Source organism: Ovis canadensis, chromosome 6 (genome assembly GCF_042477335.2).
Source record: "Ovis canadensis isolate MfBH-ARS-UI-01 breed Bighorn chromosome 6, ARS-UI_OviCan_v2, whole genome shotgun sequence".
Lineage (NCBI taxonomy): Eukaryota > Metazoa > Chordata > Mammalia > Artiodactyla > Bovidae > Ovis > Ovis canadensis.
The window spans coordinates 105,294,151-105,320,450 of record NC_091250.1 but is presented as its reverse complement, the minus strand read 5'-3'; positions in this window follow the sequence as shown (position 1 = coordinate 105,320,450).

Here is a 26,300-nt window from a genome sequence, read left to right as displayed (position 1 = left end):
GGAATCACCTGATCATGAACACCTGGTGGGGCTTCGGGGGACCATTTATAGCACAATATATCACAATACATCGCTCCTTCAGTATCAGACTGCTAGTCTCTGGGTTAAAGAATTGAGTCTACTTAAATTAGTTAATTGATAAAATGTCCTAAGGATGGGAAGAAAAACTCCAGAACATTTTGGGCAGATGGCAGGTACCCAAACAGATAAAACAATACCTTAGAGAGGCCATCGAATGGCTGTTTGACTTGCAAATATATTGTTGCAAGTATTAGAAATCGACAGGCACTATGCCAAGTGCTGTGTATGCATCTCCCCATGGAAAATTCATAGCAGCTCTACAAGGAAGATTCTACCAATTTCATCTTACAAATGAAGGTGTCGAGGCAAGGAGTGGTTCAGTGACTTGCATAAAACCACATTGCTTGTAATTGTGGACAGAAGGGTTGAATGGTTGCAGCCTAAGTAGTCTTCCTAGATGGCTTAAGTGGTAAAGAACCCAGTTGCAATGCAGGAGATGCAGGAGACCCAAGAGAGGTGGATTCGACCCTTGGGTAGGGAAGATCCCCTGGAGAAGGAAATGGCAACCCACTCCAATACGATTGCCTGGGAAATCCCATGGACAGAGAAGCTAACCAGGCTACAGTCCATGGGGTCACAAATAGTCTGACATGACTGAGTACCTACACTGTAGGCCAAGCTAAGTCTAGGCCCCATCTTTTTAGCCCAATACTGCCACTTATAGGTAAAATGAGATATTACTTCTAATGTGCTTAATTGCTCAGTCATGTCTGACTCTTTGCAAACCAATGGACTGTAGCCCACCAGGCTCCTCTGTCCATGAGGATTCTCTGGGCAAGAATATTAGACTGGGTTGCCATGCCCTCTTCCAGCAGATCTTCCCAACCCAGGGACTGAATGCAAGTCTCCCAAATTACAGGTGGATTCTCTACTGTCTGAGCCACCAGAGAAGCCCATGAATAATGGAGTGGGTAGTCTATCACTTCTCCAGAGGTTCTTCCCAACCCAGGAATCGAACTGGGGTCTCCTGCATTGCAGGCAGATTCTTTACCAGCTGAGCTACCAAGGAAGCCCATCATTTCTAATAGGGAAATTAAACGCAAAGTCCTGGACAGACCTGACCAGCATCTATTCCCTTTGTTCCCCCTACCCATTAAATCTCTGATTTTCCTTTAAGGAAATACCTGTAGTAAGCATGTAGCAGTTACACAGTAACCATGATGTGAAAGGGGATTTAGCCACTTCCAGGTCCAGGTGATGGTCAAGCAGCCTATTCTCATATCCATTGCAACTATGGTCAATGTATCTTAGTTCAATCTGCGTGAAAAAATAGGAAGTATCATTTGGTAAGGTGAGAAGTGCCATTTTCTACCCCGGAAATGGACAAGGAAGCCTGTCCCCCTTTGTGATCATGCATCTTTGTAACTGTGGGTGATATTCCAGCTTGGGATAAAGCCAGAATGAAGAGCAGTCTTAACCAAAACATGTTTGATGCGGGATTGTCCTTTGACTTTCAGTTGCATGAGCCAATAAATCCACATTATTGTTTAAATCTCACTGACTCGGGTTTTCTGCAACTGAAAGCTCATCATTGGTAAATAACCAGCACTTTCTACTTTGGTGTTTGAAATTATTTTAAATGAAGGATTTACTTTCTACGTGCTATAGTATAAGGGCTTCCTTGTGGACATTTTCTTGGAGTAAAAGATATAGAATTCTCTCCAGACCCAAGCAGTGATCAGATCATTTTTATGCAGCTCATGCAGATTTTGTCATTTGAAATTCATTATGATAAGTTCAGAAGAATAAAGGCGTTCATGCTGAGTCAATCATAGTACTATTCACCAACTTGTGTAACTATGTGAAATACACATTAGGTCAAACTCAAGGAAAACAAGCTTCATCTTCTGAGAATTTGGAGGAAAATGTTATCAGTCATAGGTACCTTTTAGTCGAAGGACAGGAAGCCATATTGAGAAATAAAACATGACCAAACAGACTGCTTCTCATTTTGTTCAAAGCCATTTCCCCCATGAAATTTTCCTCTAGGAATTCAAAACCTTACATATATGGAGCATGACTCAGGTTCTCCACTGACTTCACTTGTTGACAGCTGGGAATTTGGCTGCCCCAGGTCAGCCCCCTGACACAGCCCTTGCGATCATGACAGAGGCCTCTACAGCCTCTACATCTCCGCACACTTCCCCTTGGCCTTCCCTTCGTGCCCCATGGATCTTTCTACTTACCTGCAGAGAGGTGGCTCAGAGGAAACCACAAAGTTTCAAAATACCTGACACGCAAATGGCAAGACGTGCACCAAGCCAAACAGAATCTGAACAGTCATCTCTCCATAAGCGTTTCTATGTTTCTATGATAAATAAACAAATGCCACACTCATTTATTCAAACACTTGGGAATGAGTAAGGTTGTCAAGCATTTAACATTTTGTTGATCTATTATTTGTCTAAAGAAAAGAATACTGAAAGATTGAGGAATCAGGAGAGAAAATGTTGTATAAATTAGAGACGTTAGGGCTTCCCAGATGGCGCTAGTGATAAAGAACCTGCCTGCCAATGCAGGGGATGTAAGAGATGCAGGTTCCATCCCTAGGTCAGGAACATACCCTGGAGGAGGGCATGGCAACCCACTCCAGTATTCTTGCCTGGGAAATCCCATGAACAGAGGAACCTGGTGGGCTATGGTCCACAGAGTCCCAAAGAGTCGGACACAACTGAAGAGGCTTAGCACACACAGGGAGGTTAACCTGGAAAGCTGCTGCTGTTGCTGCTATTTACTTGCTAACTCATGTCCAACTCTTTTGCGACCCCATGGAGAATGCAATGGCACCCCACTCCAGTACTCTTGCCTGGAAAATCCCATGGATGGAGGAGCCTGGTAGGCTGCAGTCCATGGGGTCGCTAAGAGTCAGACATGACTGAGAGACTTCACTTTCACTTTTCACTTTCATGCACTGGAGAAGGAAATGGCAACCCACTCCAGTGTTCTTGCCTGGAGAATCCCAGGGATGGGGGAGCCTGGTGGGCTGCCATCTTTGGGGTCGCACAGAGGTGCACATGGCTGAAGCGACTTAGCAGCAGGACTGTCGCAAAGGGGATCATCCTGACCCAGGGATTGAACCTAAGTCTCCTGCGTTGGCAGGCATGTTCTTTACCACTGGGCCACCTGGGAAGCCCCAACCTGAAAAGCTAGGGTAAGATAAATCAACCTTTGTCTGCAAGTTCTAATCAAGTTAAGTTGAGATGATCAATAGTTGAAGTAAAGGTATCACACCCTTCACTGGGAATCCACTGTGATTGAACAAGCAGTGTGTACTTCTCCTTGTGTGAGACAGAACTCACACCTTGGAGGGTGAACTCACAAGAAGATGGCATTCATTCAGAAGAATTTCTTTTAGATTTTGGGCTTGTGTTAGGTGATTTGGGGAGGATTAGGAAGCAGGGCTTTGCTTTAGGTTGGATGTTATTAGGAAGTGGGGCAATTCTATGATTAAAGTGAGGTGAAGTGAAAGTCGCTCAGTGGTGTCCAACTCTTTGAGACCCCATAAACTACACAGTCCATGGAATTCTCCAGGCCAGAATACTGGAGTGGGTAGCCGTTCCCTTCTCCAGGACATCTTCCCAACCCAGGGATTGAACCCAGGTCTCCCACATGGCAGGCGGATTCTTTACCAGCTGAGCTACCAAAGAAGCCCTAATTTTATGATTGGGTCTCTTAATAAATCAACCTAAACAGAGGGATGACTAGAGTTAGGCTAAAACAGTAAGGAGTAAAGAAGCCACAGGCACGCTCATCAGCCTGGATGTGGGAATAGCCGATTATTTTTTGTGGCTTACTCCATTTTCATGGTTTAGTCTGTGCTCAGTTGTGGTTACGGTCTTGTTTGTGTCTGGACCCATCATGATCACAGAGCGGCTTGTCTGATGTCACTGTTCTGTGAAATTGTTTATTTTAAAAGAACGTGAAGGTCTCGCTGGGAGTATGAGCCCAGCTTCTGGAGTTTCAGGACAGATTTTTCTCTTTCTTAAAACCATGTGAGCTTTTCAGCAACAAACCATATAAAATACTTCTCCCTAGTAAACATGAAACAGATTAAAAAAAAAAAAAAGACTGAGAAGGAGATTTGTAAGCCCAAAGTTATAATGTGAATGAGAAGGAACTGGTTGGTTTCATCAAATTAACAGCAACTTTCAGTGGAGCAAACTGATAAAATCTCTCATCCTCATCACTCAAATTTGGATAAATTTTTTCGACATCATCAGCACAAAATTTCAAAGTTAGCCAAATAAATTTTCTTTATGCCAAGAAAAACTGGGCAGAATTTTTAAGAGTCCTCAAATACCCGAGCTGGAAATACTTGCAAGGTGTGAGCTATACAGAAACATATATTTAGATGTATGCCTCTGTAAACTTTCATGGCCCTTTTGAAAAACAATTAGGCCCTAGAAGTCAGGAGGTATAAAAATATACTTGTGCTTTGAGTTGTTAAGGCTGATCATAGGGATTTAGTCTATGTAAATAATCTTTAAGAAAGAGAAGAATTACATGCTTAAGATGTTACCATTCAACTACTAGTAAGAATTAAAATTTAATAGTATCTTCATTTCAAACAATAAGAGAAACTTTAAATAAATTATCGAAGGCATAGCTTAAATGATAAGGCATAACTTAAGTGATCATTTCTGGGGCTGCAATGGTCCATCAGAGTTGTCCTGTTTCTAGTCCAATGGGTCTTTATATCTCTTTATCAGTCAGTGGATGTGGGCAGGGCCCGGAAGGACATGACCTTGGGTGAGATCAGCTCCCCTCAGCAGGTCGCCTCAGCAGCTGAGGCAATTGCTGAAGGGTCTGAGCTGAAGGCCATCTGCTCACAATACTCCAGTGTCTGAGATGACGAAGGAGAAACCAGGGCACAGCCATGTCCAGTGGGATTGCAGGCCACTCCACACTGTTGGGATCCACTTGCTTACGTACATACAAGGAGCAGCTCTTCCACAAACCTTGGGATCTTTCTTCCTAGGGGAAACTTGGGCAAGGAAATGAAATGGAAAGAACTATGGTCCCCATCACTGTGACTAACGTGGTCTCCCGCCTCCATTATCCACGGCTGCTGTTCCGTCGCTCAGTCGCGTCTGACTCTTTGCGACCCCATGGACCACAGCACGCCAGGCTTCCCTGTCCTTCACCATCTCCTAAAGTTTGCTCAAACTCATGTCTGTTGAGTCAGTGGTACCATCTAACCATCTCATCTTCTGTCATCCCCTTCTCCTCCTGCCTTCAATCTTTCCCAGCATCAGGGTCTTTTCCAAGGAGTCAGCTCTTCGCATCAGGTGGCCAAAGTATTGGAGCTTCAGCATCAATCCTTTCAATGAATATTCAGGGTTGATTTCCTTTAGGACTGGCTGGTTTTATCTCCTTGTATCTCCTTTAGCTGACATCTCTGCTTGTCTCAGAGGCTTTCTGGTGATGTGATTCAGATATCCATTCTCAAAAATACCAAAAGCCCTGAGCACCAGGATTTTTTCAAAGCAGAATTACTATCCTTGTCTATTTTCCATAAAAACTGAGCCAAGAGGCACCTAAGTGGATCACCTGAGTTTGCTCCAGTGGTATGGGAGGCTGTAAAACACCATATTCAATCAGAGGACACATTGCCAAAGGAAATGAGAGTCAGCCCATGACCATGAGCTTCACTGGTACTCAGCGCAGTGCCTGGCACCAAGAAAGCTTTCATCATCCTCAGCGAAGATGTGAGGGAGGAAAAGGAGCCTACTGTTCAGATGAAATTGCTTAGCGGGGTGTGTGTGCGTGTGTGGGGGGGGGTGGTATTTCATTTGAACCTGAAGCACAGTAGGTGTTCAATAAATATGATTTGAAAACATTATGCATGTACATTTTGAAAAATAAGGAATTTGTAATCATTAACATTCTCCTTGCTGTCTCCAAACAACATAGGAGCAGCTGATCTCTCACCATGAAGGAAGATGCTTATATATTAAAGGATGCAGATTTTTCCTATTTATATTATATTCCATTATATATTTTATTTTTATATTCCTGTTGTGTTAATCCTTTATATGTTTCTGACCCTCCTGCATTTGCCATTCCAGTCTCCTATCTTTAGACTGAAGAAGAGGCTGATTACTATTTTTTCTGTATGTGTCACAAATGAAAATAAAACGAAAAAAGTAATCGCATGGACAGCACGATTAGTTACTTTAGCTGAGGTGGCAGCTTAGGCAAGTCTCTTAATCTGTGGCCTCTGTGGCATAATAAAGCTGGCTGCTGTATATCAGCTCCTTTCCATTCTTAGACTGACAGTTTTTCCATTAAATGAAAAGTGCATTTGTAGCAGTCACAAAAAAGTCTCAGTGTCTGCCACGAGAGGGCGCCACAACCCAAGACTTGAGATGAGGTTGCCGCCAAGGCCCCTGTCCTGCAGCGGCAGTGAGATACTGCTTTGTATGACAACGCATCACTTTTTGCTGTAAAGTGCTGCATTGAATTGTATCAGACTGCGTCATGTGAATTAGATTGATATGGTATTTAATTCTACTGCCTTAGAGAAAGTCTTCTCTATTTGCTATTACATTTTAAAACTGATACCTATCATTCATGCCCATGATTGTCAGGTTCTTACAAAAACAGTGGCTGAAACTGAAATGCAAAAAGCATCATTCATCTCAGGAAATCTTTATCAGACTCATTTAGAAAGAGGAGGCATGTTCTAGTTGAAAGGGCATGGGTACTGAAATCTATTTTGTGAACCACTGCCTCTTCAGAGCCTTCAAAACATTGCTTGCAGACAGTAGAATCTCAAGAATATATTTCAATGAATTAGACATGGTTCTGTTCCATGTATGCTTTTATCATGGTGAACTTGGGCAAAATATTTAATCCAATATTTCTCAGAGTGGGTCCCCTGACTACCCATCGTTGAACCTGTTAGAAAACAGGAACAGGCTCACAGACCCAGAAAACAAACTTACAGTTGCCAAAAGGGAAAGTAGGGGAGGGATAAATTATGACTCTGAGATGAACAGATACGTACAACATACATATTCGTATGTGTATGTATATATAAGTCACTTTGCTGTACACTTGAAACTAGGACAACATTGTAAATCAACCATACTGCAATAAAAAATATATAAATAAGTTTAAAAAATAAGTTATATGTTCTATGCAGGAAATTAAGCAAGCAAGAGGGATGGGCAGTGCCAGCATGGGGGTGGGAGTGCAATTTTAAGTGAGGAATCTCTATGGAGGTAACAATTCAGCAAAAACTCAAGATAAGCCATATGCACGTCTCCTCTGGGGGGAATGTATGTCGGGATAAAGGAAACAGCAATTGCAAACACCTTGAGTGATCATCAGGAGGCCAGCATGGCTAGAAAAAAGAGTGTTGATTTTCCCTGGTATGTCAATTTGCTCTAGTGATAAAGAACCCACCTGTCAATCAGGAGACATAAGATACTTGGGTTGGATCTCTGGATCGGGCGATCTCTCAGAGAAGGAAGTAGCAATCTACTCCAGTGTTCTTGCCTGGAGAATTCCATGGACAGAGGAGTCTGGTGGGCTACAGTCCACAGAGTCATAGTGAACATGACTGAGCGTGTGCAGAAACAATACATTTGTCAAAACTCGCCCAATGGAACATGTAAGATTTGCACATTTCATTATACCTAAAAAAGGGAATAGCATTTGGTTTATACACAAATAATGAACTCTAGTTAATCATGTTAATAATATGCACACAGAGGTATTTAGGGGTGAACAAGCTGATTTCTATAATTTATTTTAAATGGATCAAAACATAACATGATAAAGAATGAATAGATGGATGGGTGGATAAATAAATATACAATTTTAAAAAGCAAGCATAATAAAGGGTTAACTGCTAAATCCATAGAGTGAGTCCATAGTTATTCACTGTAAAAGTCTCTCTACTTTTCTGTATATTTGAAATTTTTCATAACAAACTGATCGGTTCAGGTTTTCCTACCCCAGCACTGGTTCCGATGGAGATTTTGCTCATGGGTTTCTGTTCCAGTAAGTCTTGATTCTCTGTCTCTTCAACTTGGTGGAAGTGGTTTGATGGTGACCTCATTTCTCTTACAGACCTAAGAAGAGTCGCTGCATTTTTCAGTCTGATCAGCATTTTACTTGTTAGAACAGAGTGGTGATTTCCAAGCTCCTTAATCCTAGACAGAAACCAGAAGTCTCTACTTTATCCCTTAGATTTGTGACTGAGGCCATGAAGGGGAGGCATGGTGGAGGCAGCTGAAGGGCCAGCTTCACAGCGGGGACTTTCTGAGGCCTTGGGCATGAACGAGACAGCTGGGGCTGGCGTCAGTGTGGCCAAGAGCAGGAACTGCTGACGCAGGCACCATTTGGAGCCTCTGCAGTGAAGAGGTTGGAAACCTCAGGATGAAACCCTCAGGCCTCAGCCTCTTCCAAAGAAACCCAGCAGCAGAGGAACAAGGGTGACGTTGGCTGGCTGCAGATGGGGGTCATGGAGAAGAAAATGGAGGACTCGGCCGCGATCCCTAGAGAAACCTAGAAGCCCTAAGATGGGATTTTACCAGAACTGGGTTCTGGTGCTGTGTTGACAGAGAACAAATCGTAGTGAACCGTGGGGTTATATTTACCCCAGGCTGACCCACAGCTCACCCTCATGATGGTCCACATCTCCCTTGACTGAAGTTTCTGGGTTAAGACAAATGATTAGAGCAAAGAGAGTCAGAAACACAGCAGATGTCAGTGGCAGAAAAGAAAATGTGTTGAAATCTGCCGTGTTAGCAAGCCTCACATAGGTCAGGTAGTAACATGCTGCTGCTGCTGCTAAGTTGCTTCAGTCGTGTCTGACTCTGACCCCATAGATGGCAGCCCACCAGGCTTCTCTGTCCCTGGGATTCTCCAGGCAAGAACACTGGAGTGGGTTGCCATTTCCTAATGCATGCATGCATGCTAAGGCTCTTCAGCTGTGTCCAACTCTGTGCGACTCCATGGACAGTACCCCACCAGGCTTCTCTGTCCATGGGATTCTCTAGGCAAGAATACTGGAGTGGGTTGCCATTTCCTTCTCCGAGTAACACATGTAGAAAGCAAAATTGGTAATGTGTGTCCTGGAAGTACAGCCTGAATATCACTGAGCATGGGTGTCTGCAGACTCAAGTTCTCCAGCTTTATAAAGAATGGCAAAGAAACCAGACTCAAAGTGAGAGGTTGGCAGGAACAAGGGCACTCTCTTGCCATAAAATTGCAACAGAAATGTGAGTCTCTGAGGTTCAGGTTCCAGGAAGATGTACCAATAGGAGCCTAAACATATGAATGCCAGCCCACTGCTTCTGATGACAACTGATATGGATTTAGAGTGGGGCGGATGGGTTAGTTAATCCCTGCTTGTTCACTGGAGGCCTAGAAATACATGAGTCTCAGCCTATGACAGCTCAGCCTTCTACAAGCAAAGGTGACCACAGGACCTTGGTCTGGATGCAGGAAGCTAAACTGTACACAGAATGAGGCAATGGGTTCTCTGCTCCCACCCCTGCTGTCTCTCTCTACCTTTTCCCCAGGCTTTAGTTTTGCTGGGTTGAGCATCACGGGACGGGGAAGTAAGACTCATGTGGACTGCTTGGACACACACGAAATTTAAAGAAGGAAGAGCTGCCCCTTAAATAACCCTCCCTCACTTATCTTTCCCTCATGACTCTTAAGAAACAATACTAGTCCCTTGAAGGATATTGCAGAAATGAAAGCATTCTTCCCTTTGTCTGTTGACCTTAATAGCTACAGTATTTGAAAACTCATTAAAATCAAAGCCTTTTTAACTGTATGGTGCTGGTGGTGGTTTAGTCGCTAAGTCGTGTCCAACTCTTTTGTGAGCCCATGGACTGTAGCCCACCAGGCTACTCTGTCCGTGGGATTTCTCAGGCAAGAATACTGGAGTGGGTTGCCATTTTCTCCTCCAGGAGATCTTCCTGACCTGGGGATTAAATCCTTGTCTCCTAGATTGGCAGTGGATTCTTTACCACTGAGCCACCAAAGAAGCCTGTCTATAAGTATGCATGTGTCTATATTTGTGTCTTTGTTTGCTCTCCTGGTGGCTCAGATGGTAAAGAATCTGCCTACAATGAGGGAGAGCTGGATTTGATCCCTGGGTCAGGAAGATCCCATGAGGAAGGACATGGCAGTCCACTCCAGTATTCTTGCCTGGAAAATCCCACGGACAGAGGAGCCTGGTGGGTCTCAGAGTCAGATATGGCTGAGTAACTAACAATTTCATTTTGTGTCTATGTTGGAATGGGGAGGAGCAAAATTGGCAACTTCTTCAGGCATTAAAATAATATTTAAAACTTACGCATATGCACACTCTGCGCTAGGAACTGTTCTAAAGGCTTTGCACATTCACTCTGCTTACTCATTCAGTCCTCGCAATAAGCCTTTGAGGTAGATATAACTATTTTCATCATTATCACCATCCCCCAGATAAGGAAACCAGGGCACGGAGAAGTCAAGAGTGGAGACAGGATTTGGATCCTATTAGTGCTACAGGCCCTGGGGTACAGAGGCTGTCATCCTGGGGTCCTTTTAAAAGGCACTGGTTGGGTGAGTCTACCTAATTCTACAATTTGGTTCCACTGATCCTGCTAATGAGATTGTTCTGTGGTGGGGTGTCCTTGTTAAGAATGTGCTTGCAGGAACACGTTGGAAGACTGGAACATTTGCCCGTGGCATAGAATGGGACAGATTAAGGGAATGGAATGCCACATTTCCAGACATGTTTGGGAAAAATATTTAGAACATGAAGCTTCTTTGACCTCTTCCCTTCTTCCTTTCAACTTTGCCTTTTTGATATTCCTCTTCTCACTGATAGGCATCTTATGCAGCCCAAGACCACAAGAAAACACCCCATTTTCTCCCTAAACTTCAGGTCTGCTGGGTAACCCAGGGACTGACATGTAATTGTCTGCTGATGGCCCATCATCACGTTCAGTCATGTCTGACTGTTTTTCGACCCCAAGGAGTGTAGCCCACCAGGCTCCTCTTTCCATGGGACTTTCCAGGCAAGAATACTAAAGTGGGTTGCCATTTCCTCCTCCAGGGGATCTTCCCAACCCAGGGATCAAAACCACGTATCTTATGTCTCCTTTTTTGGCAGGGAGGCTTTTTACCACTATCGCTGCCTGGGAAGCCCCCACCCCCACCCCACATTGGCAGGTGGATTCTGTACCACTGAGCCATCTGGGAAGCCCAAAATGTTAAAGGCATGGTTGATTTGACTTATGTGATTCAAGAATAATCTTCCTTTCTGCAGCAATTATGTAATGATCATTGTAGCCAGCATTTAACTAGTAGCCACTGTTGATGGGCCAGTATCATGTGTTCTTACTAATCTGTAAGACAACCTCCCACAGTAATAGCTCCAGCTCACAGATAAGGAGATTGAGGCTTCTGCATTCTCCTTGACTGTCTTAACTCCAGTGACCTTTGATTTCTCAGTCTTTTAATTTTCCCTGTTCCTTCCTGCCCCAGATCTTTTGGTACATGCTGTTCCTTCTGACTATCACACTCTTCTCCCAATCCCCTTCAAATCATAGTACAGTTTGCTGCTGCTGCTGCTGCTAAGTCACTTCAGTCGTGTCCGACTCTGTGCAATCCTATAGATAGCCTCCTACCAGGCTCCCCTGTCCCTGGGATTCTCCAGGCAAGAACACTGGAGTGGGTTGCCATTTCCTTCTCCAATGCATGAAAGTGAAAAGTGAAAGTGAAGTCGCTCAGTCGTGTCCGACTCTAAGCGACCTCATGGACTGCAGCCTACCAGGCTCCTCTGTCCATGGGATTTTCCAAGCAAGAATACACCTTCAAATCATAGTATAGTATAGAACGTATCTAAGTTTGTAATTATGCACTTTACTGTCATTTGAAAATAGTGTCTGTGTCCCACTTGATACTCTGAAGTCCAAAAGAGCAGGAATAAGAGGTGCTTTGCTCACCATCATATCACTGGAAACTGGTGCAGTACCAGGGTCATGATAGGATTTCAGTAACATAGATCGCACTAATTAGTTTGCCCAAATTGGCAAAGCTAAGAGGCAAACATAGTTCTGCCCTTGTGTACTGCCTTCCAGTGTGTTCTTTATATTTTAATAAAAGAAATCCACCCTAAATTAATAACCTAACAAGACTTGCCAAGGAAAGGGATCCTAGCAAACAATGGCACGACCACAATTGCAAAACATTGGCCTTGGGCTGAATGACATTGCAAAGTCTTTCAACTTTTGAATTCTTGGAGACACCCTATCCTTTGGGCCTGTCTCTCGTGGTTATCTCTCCATCTGTATATCTAAGAATATGTGGCTTTGGTTTGTATCACTCTTCTTAATCTTTCCTTGTCCCAGACAATTCAAGCTGCCTTCAGTCTATGTCTGTCATTTATAGATATATATATATGCACATATATATATATATATATACACACGCATAGACATATAGGCATGTACTTTTGTGCTTTTGGAAAGGATTAAAATGATACTTGAGTCACATTGGAAAAACTAAAACTTCAAACTAAGTTTCCTTCTAAATTTTTTTCATTAGCCACAATCTACTTTCATTTTTCCTGTTGTAACTCCATCCTTCAGATATAAAACATAACTTCAGTCTTGGAAGCATCACTTTTGAGATTTTTGCCCTCTCCTGTTCAGCTCAGTTACGTCATTTAGTCTATCACTCTTTGCAAACCCATGGACTGCAGCACGCCAGGCTTCCCTGTCCATCACCAACCCCTGGAGCTTGTTCAAACTCAAGTCTATCGAGTTGGTGATGCCATCCAACCGTTTCATCCTCTGTCATCCCCTTCTCTTCTTGCCTTCGATCTTTCCCAGGATCAGGGTCTTTTCCAATAAGTCAGTTTCTCGCATCAGGATTATTAGGGCAATGAAAATTAAAACTACAATGAGATACCACTATATATCTAACCGAATGGATAAATGTGATAAGACTAACCGTACCAAGTGTTGGTGAATATGTAGAACAATTAGGATTCTCATGTGGACAGAATGGGGGGGGCAGGATTACAAACAAATCAGAGGATACTTCTGAGGGTGATGGACATGGTCGTTATCTTAAGCGTGATGATGACTCCATAGTGGTATACATATATCAAAACTTATTAAATTGCATGTTTTAACTATGTGCAGATTATTATATATCAACTACACTCAATAAAACTCAATACATAATAAAAAAAAATCTCTTTCAATTCTGGTTTCCTCGGTGTTGTTTATAATAGCCAGGACATGGAAACAACCTAGATGTCCATCAGCAGATGAATGGATAAGAAAGCTGTGGTACATATACACAATGGAGTATTACTCAGCCATTAAAAAGAATTCATTTGAATCAGTTCTGATGAGATGGATGAAACTGGAGCCAATTATACAGAGTGAAGTAAGCCAGAAAGAAAAACACCAATACAGTATACTAACACATATATATGGAATTTAGGAAGATGGCAATGATGACCCTGTATGCAAGACAGGAAAAAAGACACAGATGTGTATAACGGACTTTTGGACTCAGAGGGAGAGGGAGAGGGTGGGATGATTTGGGAGAATGGGAATTCTAACATGTATACTATCATGTAAGAACTGAATCGCCAGTCCATGTCTGACGTAGAGTGCAGCATGCTTGGGGCTGGTGCATGGGGATGACCCAGAGAGATGTTGTGGGGAGGGAGGTGGGAGGGGGGGTCATGTTTGGGAATGCATGTAAGAATTAAAGATTTTAAAATTTAAAAAAAAAAAATCTCACTGTCCAAACTGGAAATTAAAGAAATGTACTCAGAATCCTCCCTTCCCTTAACTTCCACATTGCTTATGAAAAGTAACATAAATTTCACCTATGAAATCCGTATAGCTATGAAATTATCTCCATTGTCACTGTCTTTACCTGCAAAGGCAAGAGGATTGGTGGGAAATGTCTGATGCCTGATAGGAGCTCCATAAACATTTGTTTATCTGATGAAGATAAATCATCAGAACCGGCAGCCATTCCAAGTAATTGTACAAGCTAAGCTCACTGTGATTGACTGTATAGATGCCATTTCAAAACAAGCAAAACTGTCTGAGTTGTAAGGAACAGATCAATACCTGTCTGTGAGTAAGAGTGAGGGACTACAAGGGGCAGGAGGGAAACGCGTGGGCAATGGAAATATTCTCTGTCTTGATTGCAGTGAATGCATGCATTCATCAAAACTCAAACCTGTACACTTAAAATGGATAATTTTTGTATTATGTATAAAGTATATCTCAATAAAATTTATTTAACTAGTCCTCTAGATTTCTGGGTTTGTGAGACCAACAGAAAATAAAGCAACAAAGCTATAGAATATCACATGTCAAAAGCAGATGTCAAATATCAGATGTCATGAATCTGTGGAAACTAGAAAAGAAATACATAGCCTAAATTACAAAGATTCAGACATACTAATATTAATTTCAGATCAACATTCTATTCTAACTAATAAGCAGACCCTGATAGCTCAGTTGGTAAAGAATCCACCTGCAGGAGACCCTGGTTTGATTCCTGGGTCGGGAAGATCAGCTGGAGAAGGGAAAGGCTACCCACTCCAGAATTCTGGCCTGGAGAATTCCATGGAGTCCGTGGGGTCGCAAAGAGTCAGACACAACTGACCAACTTTCACTTTCACACGGACGTTACTCAAGTGTTTAACCCAGTTCTATCAATATGCTGATTTATGTTATGTCACAAGAACTTACTCCAAGAAGGATCCTTTAGCATGAACAGGATATGCTCCACCAGCTGCATGCTGTGGCTGGAACAAACACAACTCAACTGTATCCTATTTTCTGAAATTACGAAAGCATCTATGCTTAGAGTGTATGACAGAGTTGTTGTTGTTTAGTCGCTAAGTTGATCCAACTCTTTTGTGACCCCATGGACTGTAACCCCACCAGGCTCCTCTGGCCATGAGATTTCCCAAGCAAAGGTACTAGAGTGGGTTGCCATTTCCTTCTCCAGGGTATCTCCCCCACCCAGGAATTAAACCTGTGTCTTCTACATTGTCAGAAGGATTCTTTACCGCTGAGCCACCAGGGAAGCTTAGAATGTATGACAGAGTAGCTGGAGTTATTAAGGGTGGGACAGAAAGCAATTGTGAGCCTTCTAAGAAAAACAATAGTTAAAAATTCATAACATTTTTAAGTCAGTCATTATGTATGACATGTTTTAAATGAAAAACTAAAAAAAAAAAAAATACATGTGCACTTTGTTACCCGCTCCCATCTATGACTACAAATTGCTAAATGTTGTATTTAGAAATATACTCTTACATTGTATTGGGTTTCTTTATTTTTTGTAAACAATTGTCGGTTTTCAAAAGCAGTATTGGTTTAGCATACTGGAATCCCAGTTGAGCTATTTCAAATACTGAAAGATGATGCTGTGAAAGTGCTGCACTCAATATGCCAGCAAATTTGGAAAACTCAGCAGTGGCCACAGGACTGGAAAAGGTCAGTTTTCATTCCAATCCCAAAGAAAGGCAATGCCAAAGAATGCTCAAACTACTGCACAATTGCACTCGTCTCACATGCTAGTAAAGTAATGCTCAAAATTCTCCAAGCCAGGCTTTAGCAATACGTGAACCGTGAACTTCCAAATGTTCAAGCTGATTTTAGAAAAGGCAGAGGAACCAGAGATCAAATTTCCAACATCTGCTGGATCATGGAAAAAGCAAGAGAGTTCCAGAAAAACATCTATTTCTGCATTATTGACTATGCCAAAGCCTTTGACTGTGTGGATCACAACAAACTGTGGAAAATTCTGAAAGAAATGGGAATATCAGACCACCTGACCTGCCTCTTGAGAAACCTATATGCAGGTCAGGAAGCAACAGTTAGAACTGGACATGGATCAACAGACTGGTTCCAAATAGGAAAAGGAGTACATCAAGGCTGTATATTGTCACCCTGTTTATTTAACTTCTATGCAGAGTACATCATGAGAAACACTGGACTGGAAGAAGCACAAGCTGGAATCAAGATTGCCGGGAGGAATATCAATAACTTCAGATATGCAGATGACACCACCCTTATGGCAGAAAGTAAAGAGGAACTAAAAATCCTCTTGATGAAAGTGCAAGAGGAGAGTGAAAAAGTTGGCTAAAAGCTCAACATTCAGAAAATGAAGATCATGGCATGTGGTCCCATCACTTCATGGGAAATGGATGGTAAAACAGTGGAAACAGTGTCAGACTTTAATTTGGGGGGCTTCAAAATCACTGCAGATGGTGATTTCAGCCATGAAATTAAAAGACGCTTATTCCTTGGAAGGAAAGTTATGACCAACCTAGATAGTATATTCAAAAGCAGAGACATTACTTTGCCTACAAAGGTCCGTCCAGTCAAGGCTATGGTTTTCCCAGTAGTCATGTATGAATGTAAGAGTTGGACTCTAAAGTAAGCTGAGTGCCAAAGAATTGATGTTTTTGAACTATGGTGTTGGAGAAGACCCTTGAGAGTCCCTTGGACTGCAATTCTCTCTCTTTAGGACCTAAAGAGATCAGTCCTGGGTGTTCACTGGAAGGATTTATGCTAAAGCTGAAACTCCAATACTTTGGCCACCTGATGCAAAGAGCTGACTCATTGGAAAAGACTCTGATTCTGGGAAGGATTGCGGGGTGGGGGAGGAGAAGGGGATGACAGAGGATGAGATGGCTGGATGGCATCACCAACTCAATGGACATGAGTTTGGGTAAACTCTGGCAGTTGGTGATGGACAGGGAGGCCTGGCGTGCTGTGATTCATGGGGCCACAAAGAGCTGGACACAACTGAGCAACTGAACTGAACTGAACTGAAATCAGGGAGTGTGATTCCTCCAGTTCTGCTCTTACACCACAAAATTGCTTTTGTTATTTGGGATATTTTGTGTTTCCATACAAATTTAAAAATTAATTTTTCTAGTTCTGTGAAAAATGTCATTGGTATTTTGATATAGAGTTTATTGAATCCATAGATTTCCTTAACATTTTAGCAATGTTAATTCTTTCAGTTCATGTTGGTGAGGATATGGAGAAAAGGAAACACTTGTACATTGTTGCTGAGAATATAAATTGGAAGATCCACTGTGGATTGTAGTACAGAGGTTTCTCAAAAAACTAAAAATAAAACTACCATGTGTGCATGCTCAGTCACTTAAGTCATGTCCAACTCTTTGTAGCCTTATGGACTGTAGTCCTCCAGGCTCCTCTGTCCATGGGATTCTCCAAGCATGAACATTGGTTGCCATGTCCTTCTCCAGGGGATCTTCCCTGACCCAGGGATCAAATCCACATCTCTTGCATTGCAGGTGGATGCTTTACCCACTGAAGCACCTGGAAAGCCCAGAACTACCATACATACATGCATGTTAAGTGACTTCAGTCATGTCCAACTCTTTGTGACCCTATGGACTGAAGCCCACCAGGCTCTTCTGTCTGTGGGATTCTTTACCCAGAACTACCATAAGATCCAGCAATTCCACTCTTAGGTATATATCCAAAAAAACAAACAAAAAAAAAAACACAAAAAAAACATGAAAGCTTGAGAAAATATATGCACTCCAATCTTCATATTAATAGAAGCATTATTTAAATTACCAAGATATGGAAGAAACCTTAAATGTCTATCAGCAGATGAAATGATAAAGAAGGTGTGGTGTATATACATGATAGAATATTACTCAGCCATAAAAAGGAATAAAATTTTACCATTTGCAACAACATGGATGGACTTGGAGGGCATTATGCTAAGTGAAATTCATCAGAACGAAAAAGACAAATACTGTGTGATATCATTCATATATGGGATCTAAAAAATACAGCAAACTAGTGAATATAACAAAATGAAGCAATTGCTTATAGAGAATGCTTCTCTATATAGAAACAATCTATACAGAGAACAAATTAGCGGCTACTTGTAGCAGGAGGGGAAACACAGGGGTGGGGAATGGGAGGTAGAAACTGCTGGGTCAAGGTTGTAGCATACAACTATAGTCAATATTTTGAAATAACTGCAAATGGAAAATAACCTTGAAAAGTTGTATAAAAACTTTTAAATAAAGAATATACTTGTTAAAAAAAAACCCACTGTGCCTTTTACTTCTTAAAATCTATCAAACATCTTCATGCCCTTCGTTTCTTTCTGTCACTGAATTTTGAAAGTATGTGTGCTTTGAAATCTTTTCTCTTCTGTGGCAGAGAAGACTGAATGGAGTCCATCTCAACGCTGAAGACTTTAGTTCCTTGAGGGCAGAGATTGTCTTATTTAACTTTGTAAGACCATCTCTGTACCTGCCTGACACAAAATAATTTTTCTTTTTCCTTTTCTGTTTTTTGAAAAGAAATACAGACTGCGTTTGGCAGAAATCAACACAATACTGTAAAGCAATTATCCTTCAGTTAAAAGTAAATAAATTTAGAAAAAAGAAAGACAGACTGCGACATGCAGTGCCTCATTCAGATGTGTCTGGAGTCTTGAAAGTATGACTACCTTACCTTCTCCTGCAAATGAACCTTGAGAGCTTATTGTGTAATTCCAGCAAGAAAGCACAGCTACTCATATACCCTTGACCAAAGAACGATCCACCCATGTAGGGGAAGGTCATCCTCTTTGACCTAGGGGAGCAGATAGTGGAGGAAGGACCTTTATGGAGACGTGAAGGGGGAAAGTGACACTGCCGAGCCAGCCAGGTCAGTTAAATCAAACCTTGTGATCAATGGGGTGACAGATGTCCCATCCAGATTGATCTTAATCCTAGTAATTTTTCAAAATGTGACTAAACTGGCCTTTATGCTACTTGAAAACAGTCCCCATTGACAATTTAAAAACTGTCTATCAGAGGAGAAAGCAAATGCGCTAGGAATGGAACTTATTTTATCACTTCTCAATTAATATAATGTTTTTCATTGTTCAAATTGTAAAAGCAGTTGTGTGGCAATTATTCTCATGATTAGGACAAACTGCAGTCTGATTCAAAAGTCAATATAGGTACAAAACATACAGCAACTATAGAAGGGTGAGACTTTTTAAAAAGTAAACAACTATATATAAGTTTTTAAATAACCTGTACATCAATAACAGCATTGATTTAATTAAAGCTTTAGGGGGATTTTAGAAGGGAATTTCTCCTCCCTCATCTTATTTTTTCAATATATTTTAAAGTCAATGTTTTAAAGTCTTTGTTTTCATTAAAAAAAAATTAAATGTTTATTGATTTCAACAGGAAATGGTGGTTTATTCTTCAAGTTCCGGATAAATGTTGGGATTTTCCCCTGAGAATTAATATTATAACTGTAAATTATTAAGATCTCTACAGCAAAATTACCAAATATAAATTATATTTATTTCAAGCTTTACATATTGGAAAAGTAATTTTTCATGTTGTCTTATGACAACATGTTGTCTAGTGGCTTCCTTATTAAGGCAATTGCTAGTTAGGTTTTTATTGGGAATCCCCTCCTTGTTTGGAGCTAATCTGCTTCCTTTTTAAAATTTCCTTTAGTGTATAACTTTGGCTTCCAGTGCAGCTTCAGAAACCTAACAAGGTATAAGGCTATGGAACAGACTGGTATGTGTGGCCCATAGCAACTGGATCACAGTGTTAAAATCAGTCAATTTGCTGTTTTCTTTCTACTTTCTTTCAGTTGCAATCGTCTCTAAATATCTTTCAGGAGTGCTTAAGTGAGATATAGAAATGACCCAATCTAATTATACCCACATCTCTTTCTTGTCCCCTTTCTGTTCTATTTCTATGGGTGATTGCATCCTGGCAGCAGAATTATATTAAGAACACATTGTGATCCTAGTATTTCTCTCACTTTCCAACTGTTAATATACTATTGTATATGCATGTTCACGTATGTGTTCATTTGTGTACGTGTGTGAGAAAATCACACCAGATATATCAGTTAGACTATGCTCTAAAACATACCACCCCAAAACTTAGTGGCTTAATACAATAGCCATTAAAATAGCTCATAGTTCTGTGGGTTGGTAATTTGGGCTGGGCTCAGCTAGGTAGTTCTGCTGTTCTCAGTTGGACTTCATTATGGGTCTTCAGTCAACTGCAGATTAGCTTAGTGGCTCTGCTTTTAGACTGTCAGCTGGGGTAATAAAGGAGCAAAAAGGGTCTCGCTCCTCCTACAGGCTGGCCCAGACTTGTTCATATGGTTGTTCACGACTCCAAGAGTAATAAGAGGGTATGTCCCAGTGCACAACAGATCTTCAAGCCTCTGCTTTTACCACTGGGAACTGACCCACTGACCAAAGCAAAGTCATATGGCCAATGCCAGAACCAATGTAAGAAAGTCCTTCCAAGGGATTAAAAGAGGCAGGAACAAATCAATGCCCTAAAAGAAAGCATCAGACAAGAAAAATAAGTAGTTTTAGGATCCTTTATCCCCTGGACCAGAAGTTACTGATTGGTATTATGGACGGCATCATGGACTCAACAGACATGAGTTTGAGCAAGCTCCGGGAGATGGTGAAGGTCAGGGAAGCCTGGCATGCTTCAGACCATGGGGCCGCAGAGCTGGACATGACTGAGCAACTGAACAACAACCTGCTGGCCTGGGAGAAAAGTATCACTTCAAACCAGGAAAAACTATGACCTATATTCGTTTACTCAACTCATATTTATTGTTGTTTTTCAGTTGCTAGTCATGTCAGACTCTTTGCAGTCCCACCGACTACAGCATGACAGGCTCCCCTGTCCTTCACTGTCTCCCAGAGTTTGCTCAAATTCATGCCCATTGAGTTGGTGATGCTATACAACCATCTCATCCTCTGCCGCTGCTTTCTCCTTTGACCTTCCATCTTTCCCAGCATCAGAGTCTTTCCAATGAGTTGACTCTTCACATCAGGTGGTCAAAGTTATTGAAGCTTCAGCATCAGTTCTATGAATATTCAGGATTGATTTTCTTTAGGATTCACTGGTTTTATCTCCTTGGAGTCCAAAGGACTCTCAAGAGTCCCCTCCGACACCACAGATTGACAGCATCAATTCTTCAGCACTCAGCCTTCTTTATGGTCCAACTCCCATGTCCATAATGACTACTGGAAAAACCATAACTATGACTATTACGGACTTTTGTCTTCAAAGTGATGTCTCTGCACTTTTTTGTCATAGCTTTCCTTCCAAGGAGCAAGCCCCTTTTAATTTCATGGTAACTGCAGTCACTGTCCACAGTGATTTGGAGCCCAAGAAAGTAAAATCTGTCACTGCTTCCACTTTTTCCCCTTCTATTCACCATAAAGTGATGAGAACGGATGCCATGATCTTTATTTTTTTAACTTTCAGTTCAAACCAGCTTTTCAAACCAGCTTTTCACTCTCCTCTTTCACTTTCACCAAGAGGTTCTTTAGTTCCTCTTCACTTTCTACCGTTAGAGTGGTATCATCTGCACATCTGATGTTGTTGATATTTCTCCCAGCACTCTTGATTCCAGCTTGTGCTTCATCCAGACCAGCATTTCACATGATGTACTCTCCATATAAATTAAATATACAGGGTGACAATATACATTCTTGACATACTCCTTTCCCCATTTGGAACCAGTCCATTGTTCCAGTTCTGGTTCTAACTCTTACTTCTTGATCCACATACAGGATTCTCAGGAGACAAGTAAGGTGGTCTGGTATTCCCATCTTTAAGAATTTTTCACAGTTTGCTGTGATCCACACAGTCAAAGGCTTTCAGTTCAGTTCAGTTGCTCAGTCATATCCAACTCTCTGTGACCCCATGGACTGCAGCATGCCAGGCTTTCCTGTCCGTCACCAACTCCCAGAGCTTGCTCAAACTCATGTCCATCAAGTCAGTGATGCCATCCAACCATCTCATCCTCTGTCATCCCCTTCTCCTCCATCTTCAGTCTTTCCCAGCATCAAGGTCTTTTCCAATGAGTCAGTTCTTTGCATCAGGTGGCCAAAGTATTGGAGTTTCAGCTTTAGCATCAGTCCTTCCAATGAATATTCAGGACTGATTTCCTTCAAGATGGACGGGTTGGATCTCGTTGCAGTCCAAGGGATTCTCAAGAGTGTTCTCCAACACCACAGTTCAAAAGCATCAATTCTTTGGCACTCAGCTTTCTTTAGAGTCCAACTCTCACATCCATACCTGACTACTGGAAAAACCATAGCTTTGACTAGACAGACCTTTGTTGGCAAAGTAATGTCTCTGTTTTTAATATGCTGTCTAGGTTGGTCATAGCTTTAGTGTAGCCAATGAGGCAGAAATAGATTTTTTTCTGGAATTCCCTTGTTTTATTTATGATCCAACAGATGTTGGCAATTTGATCTCTGGTTCTTCTGCCTTTTCTAATCCCACCTTGTACATCTGGAAATTCTCAGTTCTTGTACTGCTGAAGGCTAGCTTGAAGGATTTTAAGCATAAGCTTACTACCATGTAAAGAGAACACAGTTCTACGGTAATTTGAACAATCTTTGCCATTGTCCTTTTTTGGGATTAGAATGAAACTGACCTTTTCCAGTCCCGTGACCACTGCTGAGTTTTCCAAATTTGCTGACATATTGTTTCTTAAGCTTTTGTCATGGCCCTGGCATTGCTGTAGACACTGAGGACAGAACAGTGGATCTAGAAGTCAAGATTCCTATTCTCTTTGAGCTTATGTCTTAATGAGGGGAGATATAAAATAAACAGGTCATCCAAAGCAATAAATACACATTCAGTAATAAACAGAAAATAAAATTCATTCAGATAGTGATGATTTCCACTAATGCAACAAAACAGGTGACTCATATAGAAAGACTGAAAGATTTATTTAAATAGAGCGGTCATGGGAAGCCTCTCTGAGAAGCATCATTTGAGAAAAAAGCAAAAAAATGCAAAGAAAGAGGTCATGACAAGGGCAGAGCTTTCTTGGCAGAGACAAAACCAAGTGCAAAGGCAATGATGCAGGAAGTAGCTTAGTCTCTTCTGGGAACAAAAATTAAACCGGGACAGCAAGAGTCAGTACTAAGGGAGCAGAGAATTATAAGTTCAAAGACATAGGGAAGAGCAAGGTCATGTGGACCTTGGAGGTCATAGGAAAAAGTTCAGATCTAGATTTTACTGCAGATTTAATGGACAACCAGCAGGAAAGTTTTCAGCAAAGGAGATGAGAGGCAGCATTGTTTTTGTTTGTCTTTTGTTTCTAGAAGGTTACACTGGCTATAGGTGGAGAATGGACTATTGTGGAACAAGAGTGGAGGCAGCTCTCTGCCTCACTTAGGAGACCATGTGTAGTATCTGAGCAAGAATCTAATCTGCTGCCTAATCTAAGGGGTAGAGGAGATGCAGAGATTAAGATATAACTTCAGGACTTGCTGGGAGGGGAAGGACTGAAAGAAAAGAATCCAGTGACTATTAAACATTTGGCCTAAAGAAATAGATTGAGGGATACAGAGAAGAAACTAGTGATTACTGGTGGGTAGAGGACAAGATGTAGGTGGGGGATTAAGAGGTACAGACTACTACCTATAAAATAAATAAGCTATAGGATGTATTATACAGCACAAGGAATATAGCCAATATTTTATAATAACTTTAGATAAAGTATAATCTATAAAAAGTTTAATCACTATGTTGTATACCTGGAATTAATATAATATTGTAAATTGACCCAATTAAATATATCAGTAAGTAAATAAGTGAATAAGTAAACAAAACTTTGACCTGAGTAACCATGAAACTGCTAGTCACTATGCTAGGATTCAGGGGTAAAATAGATCATAAGACATAGCTCTTCCACTTCTGGAGTTTACAATCTAAAACTGTTTACTAAATGCTACTTGGTTAATAGCTTATAGTTCAAAAAATCAATTTAGATATAAATATCACAATTGTTAACATCATAAAATCCAGATGGGTTGAAATTTAAATTTAATAAACAATATCTAAATAACCTAGAAGAAAAGGTTCTTCTTAAAAGGATGGGAAAGCTTTTTAACATGGTGTGTGTACTCAGTCATGTCTGATTGCGGCCCCATGGACTGTAACCTGCCAGGCTCCTCTGTCCATGGAATTTTCCAGGCAAGAATACTGGAGTGGGTTGCCATTTCGTACTCACCTTCCCAACCCAGGGATGGAACCTCCATCTCTTGCTCCTCCTGCATTGGCAGGAGGATTCTTTACCACTGGACCACCTGGGAAGCCCCTTTTAACACTGAGGTGTAAGCAATGAAGGAAAATATTAATAGATTGACTGTCAAAAAATTAAACTTTTGAAAGTTAAAAATCTACCATAAAATTAAAATACAAACAGGACTGGGAAATGTAGCCACAGCATATTCAATAACATGTTGATGTGATTAATATAGAAAGAGATCTTAGAAATCAATACAGAAAGAATGACCAAAGAGAATAATAAACAAAAAGCAAAAGTACAGGGTCAGTCTAAAAATGGGTTCAATCTTGCAGGTTATCAATAACATACATAGCTAAAATAGGATATGAAATTTTTAAAACCTTTCAAATTGATGTACTGTGTGTTAAGTTGCTTCAGTTGTGTCTGACTCTTTGCGACCCTATGGACTGTAGCCTTCCAGGCTCCTCTGTCCATGTGATTCTCCAGGTAAGAATACTGGAGTGGGTTCCCATGCCCTTCTCCAGGGGAATCTTTCCAATCCAAGGATAGAACCTGCGTCTCTTACATCTCCTACGTTGACAGGTGGGTCCTTTACCACTAGCATCAACTGTGAAGTTCAAATTCATACATGCTTATAGATAAAAATAATCCAAAAGTTAGTTTGGGAGAATAAAATTGACACGAGAGAAATTCTTCAAAAATGTACATTACCTTTCATCTGGCAACTTCAGTTTTTGAAATGTCTAAAGGGTATAAGCATGGTTGTGTGTGACTACATACAAACATTTTCTGTAGCATTGTTTATACTAACATAAATTTCTCACAATAGAGATCTGATTAAGTAAATAATGGTATATCCATATGGTGTAACACAGGGCAGCTAGTTAAAAAATCACATTGCAGAAAAAAAAGCTGACATGTGGTACATTGTTTATAATATGTTCAATGTGATAAAAGCAGACTATAAAACAATAAGGCAAGTGTAATAGCATTTTGGTAAATATCCAAAGAGAAATTATATCAAAAGTGACTTTTACTAAGTTGTTCTTGGTAACTATATTTCAGAGATGGAATTGTAAGTGATTTTTTTCTTCTACATGCCTGTGCTTTTCAAAATTTTCACATTGCACAAGTGAAATTATGGATTTTTATATTATAAAATAAAAATTTTTATTTGTAAAAGATTAAATACTCCAAAACAAAAAGAATCACTGAAACTAACAAAAGGAAACCAGTTGAAACCAGTCTTTGGAACAAAGTCTTCAAGGATGGTTGCAGATAAAAAAGACAAAACAAGGTTTCTCTGATACTGATAATAAACAAATGTAGACAATAGGAGTGAGGCATGGATTTGGAAAAAGATGTTCTGGAGTCTAGAATCTGTGGACACTGCAGTTGCTGTTAGTTGTCATTCAAAGGTCAGTCCATACCAGTGGTCAGTCACACAAGACTGTTTGTAGAGCCAACATAGCCATCAAACTAAGATCCACAGGTAATACCAGGTCACACTGTCCTCATATACGAAGCTGTAGAAGCTTTTATTGTGATCCAATAAGCCCACATGCCTGATTCTGTTCTGCTTATTAAACTAGCCCAAAGAATGGTCAGTCTGAACATCCCTGGTCTCCACACACCAAAAGTTAACTAGATAAACTGTCTGATCTTTTGAACATAGAGAATCCTTGAAGTATTGATACTATATCTAACTTATAACCTGCAAATCAGAGTAATACACAGTTAAATTGACATTTGCATATATAGGAAACCAGAAATCAACTCTACCTTCTGAGCTCATTGTAGGAATTATATTCAATTCCTTTTGAGGTCTCTGAGGTTTATACTTGTAAAATAACCTTTTTTTTCCCCCCATTATCAAAGTGCTTTACATGGGAAACAAATAAAGTACCAATGATACCAAAAAGTACATTTGTGCATGTATAAATGAAATCATTATTTCCAGAGCATTTACTATGAGTGTCTCTAAGTCTTTGTACCTTTGGGGGGGGGGGTGGAGGAGGAGTCTGATTTTAATTTAAATAAGTATTAAAATTTTGGTATTTGGTAGTTTTCAACGCGGGAACTCTTTTTTTAAAAACTAATTTTTTTTATTTATTT